The sequence below is a fragment of the Microcebus murinus genome, unplaced genomic scaffold, assembly GCF_040939455.1.
Source record: "Microcebus murinus isolate Inina unplaced genomic scaffold, M.murinus_Inina_mat1.0 scaf060_hap2_Mmur4.0, whole genome shotgun sequence".
NCBI classification, from domain to species: domain Eukaryota; kingdom Metazoa; phylum Chordata; class Mammalia; order Primates; family Cheirogaleidae; genus Microcebus; species Microcebus murinus.
In genome coordinates, this window is record NW_027439006.1 from 3,537 (window position 1) to 15,614 (window position 12,078).

Here is a 12,078-nt window from a genome sequence, read left to right on the forward strand (position 1 = left end):
GGAAGGTCTCCACCTTGGCGAGTCCAGCCGTGGAGGCGCATCTTGTGTGAGTGTGAGTGTGTGTGTGTGTGTGTGTGTGTGTATAGAGAGACAGCCCCCCACCCCGGCCCACCGCTCCCTGCCCGCCCCGCCCCGCCTGTCACCCCCGTCCCTCGGAGCCCGCCGGACCCGGCCGGTGAACTCAACAGGCCCGGCCCGGCGCGGGTCAGCGCCGGTGCGGGGCCTGGGGCGGGAGGAGGCGGCGGGGAAGCGCAGAGAGGCTCGGCTTCTTGAGCGGGGCAGGGGCGCCCTCCGCCGTCTAGGGCCACACCACCCTGAACGCGCCCGACCTCGTCTGGTCTCGGAAGCTAAGCAGGGTCGGGCCTGGTTAGTACTTGGATGGGAGACCGCCTGGGAATACCGGGTGCCGTAGGCTTCTTCTTTTTTTTTTTTTTTGTTTTGCCTCTTGTTCTGTCCCCTCTCTGGGAGCGAGGCGGCGGCCCGGGGTGGGGGTCACCCCCACCCTCAGCGCCCGCCGCGGTGCCTGGCGCCCCAGCCCGCACCGTGGGGCCTCCTCTTGTCCCAAGCCGCGACACCGCCGTCACGCGGCAGCATGCGTGGCTTCTGGACTGTCAGGTCTCAGACCAAAGGTCTGCTCTGTGGGAACCGACACGCTGGAGGAAACCTTGAGAGTCTGAGAGGGGAGGGAGTTCCAGAAGAAGGCCAGGATGTCATTTGGAGGGAGTATGTGACCAGAACTCGTCCCGTTGCTTTTGGGGTTCTATGGGCTACACGTAGGAATCTTTGGTGGTGGCACCTGATGTTGGGGGATCCGGAGTCGCACCCAGACCTGCTCCACAGGCCTCCTTTTACTTTTCTCTTCGGATTCATTATTTTTAAAAAGTGTCTCTTATCTCTATGATTGCATTTTCTTTTCTCTCTCTTTTCAAGCAGATGATGGGAGTCCAAGTATTAAGGTGACATGTGTTGCCCGTGCCCCCCTCCCCCCTGTGTTCTTATTCATTTACCTCTGATGTCGTTCCAGCGTATTGTGGGGGTACCAATGTTAGGGTCGGGTACGTTGCCCTCTCCCTGCCTCCCCCCTCGGGTCAGAGCCTCAAGTGCGCCCATCCCCCAGTCGGTGCGCACCCACCCCATTCCTAATGGAGGTGTATGCCCATCCCCTCCCCCCACCCGCCCGACACCCACCCGATGAAGGTGATTCCTCTGTGTCCACTTAGGTGTCCATCGGTTCGTACCCATTTGCTGGTGAGCGCGAGCACGTGGTGCTCGTGTGTCCATTCTTGGGCTACCTGGCTTACTGGAACGGGTTCCAGCTCTGGCCAGGAGAACCACGAGAGGTGCCCTCTCACCGCTGCTCCTCCTAGCTGAATAGCACTCCGTGGTGTCCACGCGCCACATTTCATTTACGCACTCGTGGGTCGATGGGCACTCGGGTCGCTTCCAGGTCTTTGCGATTGTGACTTGTGCCCTGACTCTAACCCTAACCCTTACCCAGCCCGTCTCCTCCTCGGCCCCTGCCTGACTGACTCCTTCCCGCCCGGCCTGTCACCTGTCACCGTCCTCTGCCCCTGCCTGACACGCTCCTCCCCGCCCGGGCCGTCACCGTCCTCGGCCCCTGCCTGACGGGGCTCCTCCGTCGCCTGGGCCTTCCAAGGGCTTGGTGTGGACGCTGGTTCCAGGACGCCCTCCCAGGAACCCGGTAGCAGGGCGGCCGCAGCGTCTCGCGCCACCCAACCGTCCGCCGGCCGGCGGCCGTCGCTAAGTGGCCTGCGGGGGACGTGCCCCCACTGTGGGGCGGGCGCCCAGCCTGGTGTCTTCTCCGAGGCCCCGTGGCTGCTTTCACCCCCCCCCGCAAGGGGAGAGCCGCGGAGGTGGGGACCGCCTCCTCGTGGGGACGTACACCCAGCTCTCCACGTCGGATTCCGGGGCTCTCTGTCCTGCCAGAAGGCCCAGCTGGCCTGCGGGTCCTTAGAGTGGCAAAAACATCCGAAAACTGAGATTGAGGGTCCGGTGGTTGTCTGCACTTTTGTGCTGGGCACCCCAGGGAGGCCCGGGGGCTGGCTGGACGACGCGGTCTGCTGGGCAGGGGGGGGGGTTTGGAGGAGCAACTGATGCCCTTTGCACTTTGGGTAGCAAGTGTCTGAGGTGTCTCTGAGCCCTGCGCCATGTCGGGGGTGGGGGGTGGGAGGTCGGTGGGGGTGGAGGAGCAGGAGGAGGAGGAGGAGGAGGTGGGAAGGGCCGTGGCCTGCAGTCGTCTTCCCGGGGTGGCTTCTTCCACAGGCTGCTTGGCCTGGGCTCCCTGCACCTGGGCCTTTGGAGGACTGGCCCTGTGCTTGCCAACGCTTCCCCTGCAGGGACCCAGAGCTGGGAGGTTGCATCTCTCAGCCCTGGGTCGGGCAGAGCCCCAGCGGGCCATGCCCACAACCTCTCTCAGCACGGGTCCCCCAGAAGGCTCCTTTGGGACCAGGATTCTCTTGCGGGTGACTCTTTAAGGTCTGGCCCCTGGATGGAGGGGCACCAGGAGTAGAGGAGCAGGAAGGGGAAGGGGGTGGCCATGCGAGGGGACACTTTCAGGCCAAGTCCCAGCTTCAGCCTGATCCTCCTGGGAACCCCGGGGTGTACGTCACACCTCCTGGTTGTCCCGCTCTGAGACAAGGAGCCGGGCTTCGCATTCCCCCAGCAGCCAGTCGTGGGCTGAGGACACCTGGGGCGTTGGGAACTCCCTGGCTTCTCCTTGGCTTAACATCTGGAGCTGCTTGTGAATCGTGCCGCCACACACACACCCGAGTGCAGGTGTCTTCTGCACAGACTGCGGGCCTCGCTCTTCTGAATGCCGCTAGCTCGCCACCCACCCACGGGTGAACCTGGTCAGGGTACTTTCTCTCGGGGGCAGACTCTGATCCTGGCGGGCTACCGGTGTTTCTGTTTGCTCGTTTCTTTCTTCCATTTCGGGAAAGGCTTCCTTACTGGGTGTGGAAATCTCCTATGCCTTTCCTCGCCTATTCTGTCAGCTTTAAAATTCTCTTTCAGTTGCCACCCTCACAGATGGATTAGGAAACTCTTTCCGGTGCACTCATTAGTGAAATGACCTCAATGAAGCTGGAATCCAATATCTAATGGCCGATTTTTAGCGAGTCCACACGCCAGGGTGGTCGGGGTCCAATGCAGCCCCGGCCAGGCCCAGGCCCCGGCCCCTTGGACTGGGCCACAGGAGGACGCAGAGGAGGGTCCCGGCCCCCCCGGTCGCGTTGCCGGCAGTTCTCCAAGGGCTTGGGCGTTTTCCAGAGGTAGGAGATGGAGGGGACTGATTTCTTCAGCGCCCCACAAACCACGCCACCCCACCCATGGGACACATCCCTAGAGAGAGAGAGAGACGCCCCATACACTCGCTCCCCTCCCCCATGCGCTGTGCCCCAGCCCGGGGCCCGGGGGAATAGGCGGCAGCCCACCCACAGGGTGGGGGGCCCAGCTGAAAGGGGTTGTCGGGGAGGGCGGCCCCTGCCTGGGGTCAAAGGGCGGGCGATCCGCGCGTGCGCAATCGGCGGCGGCGGCGGCGGCGGCGGCGGCGGCGGGGGCGGCCACGAGCTGGGGGTGGGGGGCGGGTAGGTGAAGGAGGCCAGGCGAGGAGAGGAAGGGGGCTGGAAGGTCTCCACCTTGGCGAGTCCAGCCGTGGAGGCGCATCTTGTGTGAGTGTGAGTGTGTGTGTGTGTGTGTGTGTGTGTATAGAGAGACAGCCCCCCACCCCGGCCCACCGCTCCCTGCCCGCCCCGCCCCGCCTGTCACCCCCGTCCCTCGGAGCCCGCCGGACCCGGCCGGTGAACTCAACAGGCCCGGCCCGGCGCGGGTCAGCGCCGGTGCGGGGCCTGGGGCGGGAGGAGGCGGCGGGGAAGCGCAGAGAGGCTCGGCTTCTTGAGCGGGGCAGGGGCGCCCTCCGCCGTCTAGGGCCACACCACCCTGAACGCGCCCGACCTCGTCTGGTCTCGGAAGCTAAGCAGGGTCGGGCCTGGTTAGTACTTGGATGGGAGACCGCCTGGGAATACCGGGTGCCGTAGGCTTCTTCTTTTTTTTTTTTTTTGTTTTGCCTCTTGTTCTGTCCCCTCTCTGGGAGCGAGGCGGCGGCCCGGGGTGGGGGTCACCCCCACCCTCAGCGCCCGCCGCGGTGCCTGGCGCCCCAGCCCGCACCGTGGGGCCTCCTCTTGTCCCAAGCCGCGACACCGCCGTCACGCGGCAGCATGCGTGGCTTCTGGACTGTCAGGTCTCAGACCAAAGGTCTGCTCTGTGGGAACCGACACGCTGGAGGAAACCTTGAGAGTCTGAGAGGGGAGGGAGTTCCAGAAGAAGGCCAGGATGTCATTTGGAGGGAGTATGTGACCAGAACTCGTCCCGTTGCTTTTGGGGTTCTATGGGCTACACGTAGGAATCTTTGGTGGTGGCACCTGATGTTGGGGGATCCGGAGTCGCACCCAGACCTGCTCCACAGGCCTCCTTTTACTTTTCTCTTCGGATTCATTATTTTTAAAAAGTGTCTCTTATCTCTATGATTGCATTTTCTTTTCTCTCTCTTTTCAAGCAGATGATGGGAGTCCAAGTATTAAGGTGACATGTGTTGCCCGTGCCCCCCTCCCCCCTGTGTTCTTATTCATTTACCTCTGATGTCGTTCCAGCGTATTGTGGGGGTACCAATGTTAGGGTCGGGTACGTTGCCCTCTCCCTGCCTCCCCCCTCGGGTCAGAGCCTCAAGTGCGCCCATCCCCCAGTCGGTGCGCACCCACCCCATTCCTAATGGAGGTGTATGCCCATCCCCTCCCCCCACCCGCCCGACACCCACCCGATGAAGGTGATTCCTCTGTGTCCACTTAGGTGTCCATCGGTTCGTACCCATTTGCTGGTGAGCGCGAGCACGTGGTGCTCGTGTGTCCATTCTTGGGCTACCTGGCTTACTGGAACGGGTTCCAGCTCTGGCCAGGAGAACCACGAGAGGTGCCCTCTCACCGCTGCTCCTCCTAGCTGAATAGCACTCCGTGGTGTCCACGCGCCACATTTCATTTACGCACTCGTGGGTCGATGGGCACTCGGGTCGCTTCCAGGTCTTTGCGATTGTGACTTGTGCCCTGACTCTAACCCTAACCCTTACCCAGCCCGTCTCCTCCTCGGCCCCTGCCTGACTGACTCCTTCCCGCCCGGCCTGTCACCTGTCACCGTCCTCTGCCCCTGCCTGACACGCTCCTCCCCGCCCGGGCCGTCACCGTCCTCGGCCCCTGCCTGACGGGGCTCCTCCGTCGCCTGGGCCTTCCAAGGGCTTGGTGTGGACGCTGGTTCCAGGACGCCCTCCCAGGAACCCGGTAGCAGGGCGGCCGCAGCGTCTCGCGCCACCCAACCGTCCGCCGGCCGGCGGCCGTCGCTAAGTGGCCTGCGGGGGACGTGCCCCCACTGTGGGGCGGGCGCCCAGCCTGGTGTCTTCTCCGAGGCCCCGTGGCTGCTTTCACCCCCCCCCGCAAGGGGAGAGCCGCGGAGGTGGGGACCGCCTCCTCGTGGGGACGTACACCCAGCTCTCCACGTCGGATTCCGGGGCTCTCTGTCCTGCCAGAAGGCCCAGCTGGCCTGCGGGTCCTTAGAGTGGCAAAAACATCCGAAAACTGAGATTGAGGGTCCGGTGGTTGTCTGCACTTTTGTGCTGGGCACCCCAGGGAGGCCCGGGGGCTGGCTGGACGACGCGGTCTGCTGGGCAGGGGGGGGGGTTTGGAGGAGCAACTGATGCCCTTTGCACTTTGGGTAGCAAGTGTCTGAGGTGTCTCTGAGCCCTGCGCCATGTCGGGGGTGGGGGGTGGGAGGTCGGTGGGGGTGGAGGAGCAGGAGGAGGAGGAGGAGGAGGTGGGAAGGGCCGTGGCCTGCAGTCGTCTTCCCGGGGTGGCTTCTTCCACAGGCTGCTTGGCCTGGGCTCCCTGCACCTGGGCCTTTGGAGGACTGGCCCTGTGCTTGCCAACGCTTCCCCTGCAGGGACCCAGAGCTGGGAGGTTGCATCTCTCAGCCCTGGGTCGGGCAGAGCCCCAGCGGGCCATGCCCACAACCTCTCTCAGCACGGGTCCCCCAGAAGGCTCCTTTGGGACCAGGATTCTCTTGCGGGTGACTCTTTAAGGTCTGGCCCCTGGATGGAGGGGCACCAGGAGTAGAGGAGCAGGAAGGGGAAGGGGGTGGCCATGCGAGGGGACACTTTCAGGCCAAGTCCCAGCTTCAGCCTGATCCTCCTGGGAACCCCGGGGTGTACGTCACACCTCCTGGTTGTCCCGCTCTGAGACAAGGAGCCGGGCTTCGCATTCCCCCAGCAGCCAGTCGTGGGCTGAGGACACCTGGGGCGTTGGGAACTCCCTGGCTTCTCCTTGGCTTAACATCTGGAGCTGCTTGTGAATCGTGCCGCCACACACACACCCGAGTGCAGGTGTCTTCTGCACAGACTGCGGGCCTCGCTCTTCTGAATGCCGCTAGCTCGCCACCCACCCACGGGTGAACCTGGTCAGGGTACTTTCTCTCGGGGGCAGACTCTGATCCTGGCGGGCTACCGGTGTTTCTGTTTGCTCGTTTCTTTCTTCCATTTCGGGAAAGGCTTCCTTACTGGGTGTGGAAATCTCCTATGCCTTTCCTCGCCTATTCTGTCAGCTTTAAAATTCTCTTTCAGTTGCCACCCTCACAGATGGATTAGGAAACTCTTTCCGGTGCACTCATTAGTGAAATGACCTCAATGAAGCTGGAATCCAATATCTAATGGCCGATTTTTAGCGAGTCCACACGCCAGGGTGGTCGGGGTCCAATGCAGCCCCGGCCAGGCCCAGGCCCCGGCCCCTTGGACTGGGCCACAGGAGGACACAGAGGAGGGTCCCGGCCCCCCCGGTCGCGTTGCCGGCAGTTCTCCAAGGGCTTGGGCGTTTTCCAGAGGTAGGAGATGGAGGGGACTGATTTCTTCAGCGCCCCACAAACCACGCCACCCCACCCATGGGACACATCCCTAGAGAGAGAGAGAGACGCCCCATACACTCGCTCCCCTCCCCCATGCGCTGTGCCCCAGCCCGGGGCCCGGGGGAATAGGCGGCAGCCCACCCACAGGGTGGGGGGCCCAGCTGAAAGGGGTTGTCGGGGAGGGCGGCCCCTGCCTGGGGTCAAAGGGCGGGCGATCCGCGCGTGCGCAATCGGCGGCGGCGGCGGCGGCGGCGGCGGCGGCGGCGGGGGCGGCCACGAGCTGGGGGTGGGGGGCGGGTAGGTGAAGGAGGCCAGGCGAGGAGAGGAAGGGGGCTGGAAGGTCTCCACCTTGGCGAGTCCAGCCGTGGAGGCGCATCTTGTGTGAGTGTGAGTGTGTGTGTGTGTGTGTGTGTGTGTATAGAGAGACAGCCCCCCACCCCGGCCCACCGCTCCCTGCCCGCCCCGCCCCGCCTGTCACCCCCGTCCCTCGGAGCCCGCCGGACCCGGCCGGTGAACTCAACAGGCCCGGCCCGGCGCGGGTCAGCGCCGGTGCGGGGCCTGGGGCGGGAGGAGGCGGCGGGGAAGCGCAGAGAGGCTCGGCTTCTTGAGCGGGGCAGGGGCGCCCTCCGCCGTCTAGGGCCACACCACCCTGAACGCGCCCGACCTCGTCTGGTCTCGGAAGCTAAGCAGGGTCGGGCCTGGTTAGTACTTGGATGGGAGACCGCCTGGGAATACCGGGTGCCGTAGGCTTCTTCTTTTTTTTTTTTTTTGTTTTGCCTCTTGTTCTGTCCCCTCTCTGGGAGCGAGGCGGCGGCCCGGGGTGGGGGTCACCCCCACCCTCAGCGCCCGCCGCGGTGCCTGGCGCCCCAGCCCGCACCGTGGGGCCTCCTCTTGTCCCAAGCCGCGACACCGCCGTCACGCGGCAGCATGCGTGGCTTCTGGACTGTCAGGTCTCAGACCAAAGGTCTGCTCTGTGGGAACCGACACGCTGGAGGAAACCTTGAGAGTCTGAGAGGGGAGGGAGTTCCAGAAGAAGGCCAGGATGTCATTTGGAGGGAGTATGTGACCAGAACTCGTCCCGTTGCTTTTGGGGTTCTATGGGCTACACGTAGGAATCTTTGGTGGTGGCACCTGATGTTGGGGGATCCGGAGTCGCACCCAGACCTGCTCCACAGGCCTCCTTTTACTTTTCTCTTCGGATTCATTATTTTTAAAAAGTGTCTCTTATCTCTATGATTGCATTTTCTTTTCTCTCTCTTTTCAAGCAGATGATGGGAGTCCAAGTATTAAGGTGACATGTGTTGCCCGTGCCCCCCTCCCCCCTGTGTTCTTATTCATTTACCTCTGATGTCGTTCCAGCGTATTGTGGGGGTACCAATGTTAGGGTCGGGTACGTTGCCCTCTCCCTGCCTCCCCCCTCGGGTCAGAGCCTCAAGTGCGCCCATCCCCCAGTCGGTGCGCACCCACCCCATTCCTAATGGAGGTGTATGCCCATCCCCTCCCCCCACCCGCCCGACACCCACCCGATGAAGGTGATTCCTCTGTGTCCACTTAGGTGTCCATCGGTTCGTACCCATTTGCTGGTGAGCGCGAGCACGTGGTGCTCGTGTGTCCATTCTTGGGCTACCTGGCTTACTGGAACGGGTTCCAGCTCTGGCCAGGAGAACCACGAGAGGTGCCCTCTCACCGCTGCTCCTCCTAGCTGAATAGCACTCCGTGGTGTCCACGCGCCACATTTCATTTACGCACTCGTGGGTCGATGGGCACTCGGGTCGCTTCCAGGTCTTTGCGATTGTGACTTGTGCCCTGACTCTAACCCTAACCCTTACCCAGCCCGTCTCCTCCTCGGCCCCTGCCTGACTGACTCCTTCCCGCCCGGCCTGTCACCTGTCACCGTCCTCTGCCCCTGCCTGACACGCTCCTCCCCGCCCGGGCCGTCACCGTCCTCGGCCCCTGCCTGACGGGGCTCCTCCGTCGCCTGGGCCTTCCAAGGGCTTGGTGTGGACGCTGGTTCCAGGACGCCCTCCCAGGAACCCGGTAGCAGGGCGGCCGCAGCGTCTCGCGCCACCCAACCGTCCGCCGGCCGGCGGCCGTCGCTAAGTGGCCTGCGGGGGACGTGCCCCCACTGTGGGGCGGGCGCCCAGCCTGGTGTCTTCTCCGAGGCCCCGTGGCTGCTTTCACCCCCCCCCGCAAGGGGAGAGCCGCGGAGGTGGGGACCGCCTCCTCGTGGGGACGTACACCCAGCTCTCCACGTCGGATTCCGGGGCTCTCTGTCCTGCCAGAAGGCCCAGCTGGCCTGCGGGTCCTTAGAGTGGCAAAAACATCCGAAAACTGAGATTGAGGGTCCGGTGGTTGTCTGCACTTTTGTGCTGGGCACCCCAGGGAGGCCCGGGGGCTGGCTGGACGACGCGGTCTGCTGGGCAGGGGGGGGGGTTTGGAGGAGCAACTGATGCCCTTTGCACTTTGGGTAGCAAGTGTCTGAGGTGTCTCTGAGCCCTGCGCCATGTCGGGGGTGGGGGGTGGGAGGTCGGTGGGGGTGGAGGAGCAGGAGGAGGAGGAGGAGGAGGTGGGAAGGGCCGTGGCCTGCAGTCGTCTTCCCGGGGTGGCTTCTTCCACAGGCTGCTTGGCCTGGGCTCCCTGCACCTGGGCCTTTGGAGGACTGGCCCTGTGCTTGCCAACGCTTCCCCTGCAGGGACCCAGAGCTGGGAGGTTGCATCTCTCAGCCCTGGGTCGGGCAGAGCCCCAGCGGGCCATGCCCACAACCTCTCTCAGCACGGGTCCCCCAGAAGGCTCCTTTGGGACCAGGATTCTCTTGCGGGTGACTCTTTAAGGTCTGGCCCCTGGATGGAGGGGCACCAGGAGTAGAGGAGCAGGAAGGGGAAGGGGGTGGCCATGCGAGGGGACACTTTCAGGCCAAGTCCCAGCTTCAGCCTGATCCTCCTGGGAACCCCGGGGTGTACGTCACACCTCCTGGTTGTCCCGCTCTGAGACAAGGAGCCGGGCTTCGCATTCCCCCAGCAGCCAGTCGTGGGCTGAGGACACCTGGGGCGTTGGGAACTCCCTGGCTTCTCCTTGGCTTAACATCTGGAGCTGCTTGTGAATCGTGCCGCCACACACACACCCGAGTGCAGGTGTCTTCTGCACAGACTGCGGGCCTCGCTCTTCTGAATGCCGCTAGCTCGCCACCCACCCACGGGTGAACCTGGTCAGGGTACTTTCTCTCGGGGGCAGACTCTGATCCTGGCGGGCTACCGGTGTTTCTGTTTGCTCGTTTCTTTCTTCCATTTCGGGAAAGGCTTCCTTACTGGGTGTGGAAATCTCCTATGCCTTTCCTCGCCTATTCTGTCAGCTTTAAAATTCTCTTTCAGTTGCCACCCTCACAGATGGATTAGGAAACTCTTTCCGGTGCACTCATTAGTGAAATGACCTCAATGAAGCTGGAATCCAATATCTAATGGCCGATTTTTAGCGAGTCCACACGCCAGGGTGGTCGGGGTCCAATGCAGCCCCGGCCAGGCCCAGGCCCCGGCCCCTTGGACTGGGCCACAGGAGGACACAGAGGAGGGTCCCGGCCCCCCCGGTCGCGTTGCCGGCAGTTCTCCAAGGGCTTGGGCGTTTTCCAGAGGTAGGAGATGGAGGGGACTGATTTCTTCAGCGCCCCACAAACCACGCCACCCCACCCATGGGACACATCCCTAGAGAGAGAGAGAGACGCCCCATACACTCGCTCCCCTCCCCCATGCGCTGTGCCCCAGCCCGGGGCCCGGGGGAATAGGCGGCAGCCCACCCACAGGGTGGGGGGCCCAGCTGAAAGGGGTTGTCGGGGAGGGCGGCCCCTGCCTGGGGTCAAAGGGCGGGCGATCCGCGCGTGCGCAATCGGCGGTGGCGGCGGCGGCGGCGGCGGCGGCGGGGGCGGCCACGAGCTGGGGGTGGGGGGCGGGTAGGTGAAGGAGGCCAGGCGAGGAGAGGAAGGGGGCTGGAAGGTCTCCACCTTGGCGAGTCCAGCCGTGGAGGCGCATCTTGTGTGAGTGTGAGTGTGTGTGTGTGTGTGTGTGTGTGTATAGAGAGACAGCCCCCCACCCCGGCCCACCGCTCCCTGCCCGCCCCGCCCCGCCTGTCACCCCCGTCCCTCGGAGCCCGCCGGACCCGGCCGGTGAACTCAACAGGCCCGGCCCGGCGCGGGTCAGCGCCGGTGCGGGGCCTGGGGCGGGAGGAGGCGGCGGGGAAGCGCAGAGAGGCTCGGCTTCTTGAGCGGGGCAGGGGCGCCCTCTGCCGTCTAGGGCCACACCACCCTGAACGCGCCCGACCTCGTCTGGTCTCGGAAGCTAAGCAGGGTCGGGCCTGGTTAGTACTTGGATGGGAGACCGCCTGGGAATACCGGGTGCCGTAGGCTTCTTCTTTTTTTTTTTTTTTGTTTTGCCTCTTGTTCTGTCCCCTCTCTGGGAGCGAGGCGGCGGCCCGGGGTGGGGGTCACCCCCACCCTCAGCGCCCGCCGCGGTGCCTGGCGCCCCAGCCCGCACCGTGGGGCCTCCTCTTGTCCCAAGCCGCGACACCGCCGTCACGCGGCAGCATGCGTGGCTTCTGGACTGTCAGGTCTCAGACCAAAGGTCTGCTCTGTGGGAACCGACACGCTGGAGGAAACCTTGAGAGTCTGAGAGGGGAGGGAGTTCCAGAAGAAGGCCAGGATGTCATTTGGAGGGAGTATGTGACCAGAACTCGTCCCGTTGCTTTTGGGGTTCTATGGGCTACACGTAGGAATCTTTGGTGGTGGCACCTGATGTTGGGGGATCCGGAGTCGCACCCAGACCTGCTCCACAGGCCTCCTTTTACTTTTCTCTTCGGATTCATTATTTTTAAAAAGTGTCTCTTATCTCTATGATTGCATTTTCTTTTCTCTCTCTTTTCAAGCAGATGATGGGAGTCCAAGTATTAAGGTGACATGTGTTGCCCGTGCCCCCCTCCCCCCTGTGTTCTTATTCATTTACCTCTGATGTCGTTCCAGCGTATTGTGGGGGTACCAATGTTAAGGTCGGGTACGTTGCCCTCTCCCAGCCTCCCCCCTCGGGTCAGAGCCTCAAGTGCGCCCATGCCCCAGTCGGTGCGCACCCACCCCATTCCTAATGG

At 63.7% G+C, this 12,078-nt stretch overlaps 4 non-coding genes across 4 annotated transcripts; all 4 read left to right on the forward strand.

The window, feature by feature from the left end:
- The first annotated feature begins 296 nt into the window (after positions 1–296).
- Positions 297–415, forward strand: LOC142869159 (5S ribosomal RNA). The gene has a single exon (XR_012917915.1). It is a non-coding gene; the product is annotated as a 5S ribosomal RNA (ribosomal RNA).
- Positions 416–3,939: 3,524 nt separating this feature from the next.
- Positions 3,940–4,058, forward strand: LOC142869169 (5S ribosomal RNA). Its single transcript, XR_012917925.1, has one exon. It is a non-coding gene; the product is annotated as a 5S ribosomal RNA (ribosomal RNA).
- Positions 4,059–7,585: 3,527 nt separating this feature from the next.
- LOC142869170 (5S ribosomal RNA) lies at positions 7,586–7,704 on the forward strand. Its single transcript, XR_012917926.1, has one exon. It is a non-coding gene; the product is annotated as a 5S ribosomal RNA (ribosomal RNA).
- A 3,524-nt stretch (positions 7,705–11,228) lies between these two features.
- Positions 11,229–11,347, forward strand: LOC142869171 (5S ribosomal RNA). The gene has a single exon (XR_012917927.1). It is a non-coding gene; the product is annotated as a 5S ribosomal RNA (ribosomal RNA).
- Positions 11,348–12,078: the final 731 nt, after the last annotated feature.